This window comes from Pteropus alecto, unplaced genomic scaffold (assembly GCF_000325575.1).
Source record: "Pteropus alecto unplaced genomic scaffold, ASM32557v1 scaffold116, whole genome shotgun sequence".
Classification (NCBI taxonomy): Eukaryota; Metazoa; Chordata; class Mammalia; order Chiroptera; family Pteropodidae; genus Pteropus; species Pteropus alecto.
Window position 1 is genome coordinate 1,843,737 of NW_006439189.1, and position 2,078 is coordinate 1,845,814.

Below are 2,078 nucleotides of genomic sequence, written 5' to 3' on the forward strand. Positions count from 1 at the left end.
GGTACAGTGGGTTCACTGAACAGCTCTGCTTAAGAGAGCTGGGAACTCCATGAAATGGCAATGCTCAACGATCAGGGCAAAAAGCAGAGAAGGGGAGACAGCAGAGAAGCAACAGCTGATTATTACCAGCTGCAGTTGCAAAACATGAGGCTGAGGCACAGCCCCAATTCCCCAACACAGAGGGCACCTCCCTCCATATCCTCCAAGACTGAATACTACGGAGCCCCAGAGGACTTTGAGCAAATGCTACCAAAACTGTCATTAGCACTGACAGAACTGAGAAATGAGGGTAGGAAGCGTGAATATATTTATGAGGAAAAATTGGTCTATGGCCATACCTCCCTGAATGAGCCCGATCTCATCTGATCTCAGAAGCTAAGCAGAGTTGGGTCTGGTTAGTACTTGGATGGAAGACCACTTAGGAATATCAGGTACTGTAGGTGTTAAAGAAAAATTGAATATTTATAAGAAAAAAATGGCATCACTAAAGGTCTACATAAAATAGGGATCCAAGAGGTTTAGACACCATCTACAGAAAAACAAAACAAAACAAAACAAAACAAACAAACAAACACGCCTTCTTAGCAACAGGCTAAACAGAGACATTTATATAATTATTTTTTCTGGGGGGGGAAAAAAAAAAAGGAAGAATACATTTGTCTTAATGCCCAGGTGGAGAAATACAAGAACTAGCTTACCATCAGGAGAGGAAACATAAGAATAATGGACATTCTCGAAGGGGAGGAAAAGAAGCAGGGATTAGAAAGCATTTTCAGATAAATAGTGGACAAGAATTTCCCAAATCTAAGGAATGAACTGGAACTTGGAATTCAAGAAATCAACAGTACACCCAATTATTTCAACCCCAAAAGGCCTTCGCCAAGACACATTGTATTAAAATTATCAAAAATCAATGACAAAGACAGAATTCTCTGGTCAGCCAGGGAAAGAAGATGGTAACATGTAAAAGAAAACTCATTAGATTATCACCAGACTGCTCAGCACAGACATTACAAGGCAGAAAGGAGCGGAATCAAATATTCAAACTATTAAATGAAAGAAACTACCAGACAAGAATAATGTATTCAGCAAAGCTCTCCTTTAGATATGAAGGAGAAATAAAGACCTTTCCATACATGCAAAAATTGAGAGAATTCTCCACTACAAGGTCTGCATTATAGAAAATGCTGAAAGGGGTCAGGTCACCTAAAACAAAAACAAAAACAAAACATAATTAGGAGTAAGATGACAAGCAGGCAGATAGAAGGAGAGGAGTGCAGCACATTAAAACTTAAAGAAGAAAAGATTTGCTATAGCAAGATAGTAATGAACATTCAGCACATGTAGGGTCAAATTGAGACAACAGTGACAGAAAAAGGGAGGAATCAAAGATCCAAATTTACAAAGTGGAGCAGAGATAAGTCACCTGCAGAAGAAAATGGACAACTGTAAATATTTAACTATCCTTTGCATATTCGTAATGGTAACCACACACCAAAGATTCAGAACTGAGGTATATAACACAAAACAAGAAGATCCAGAGAGGAAACTCACAAAAGCCAACCAAAATAAAGAAAAACAGAAACACAATAACAAGGAAGCAATGAAAACACCAAGCTACCAGAAAGCAAAAGATAAAACGGCTATAAGAAAACCTCATATTTCAATAATCACCCTAAATGTAAATGGACTGAATTCACCAATAAAAACCACAGAGCTGAAGAATGGATCAAAAAAAACCAAAACCAAAACCAAAACCAAAACCAAAAAAACAACCGTATGCTACCTCCGAGAGACACATCTCAGCCTCCAAAACAAATAGACTCCAAGTGAAAGGGTGGAAAATGATATTTCAAGCAAATGGCACTCAGAGAAAAGCAGAGTAGCGGTACTAATATTGGACAAAATAGACATCAAAATAAAAAAGGTAAAGAAAGATACTGAGGGACACTTCATAATGATAAAGGGAATCACGCACCAAGAAGGCATATCATCTAATAATATCTATGATCCCAATCAAAGAGCCCTGAAATATATAAAGCAATTACTAATGAAAGAAAAGGGAGAAACAGACCAAA

General features: G+C 37.8%; 1 pseudogene; it reads left to right on the plus strand.

Annotated features, from left to right (window-relative positions):
- The first annotated feature begins 324 nt into the window (after nt 1-324).
- On the plus strand, nt 325-443 carry LOC112483226 (annotated as a pseudogene).
- The last annotated feature ends 1,635 nt before the right edge of the window (nt 444-2,078 follow it).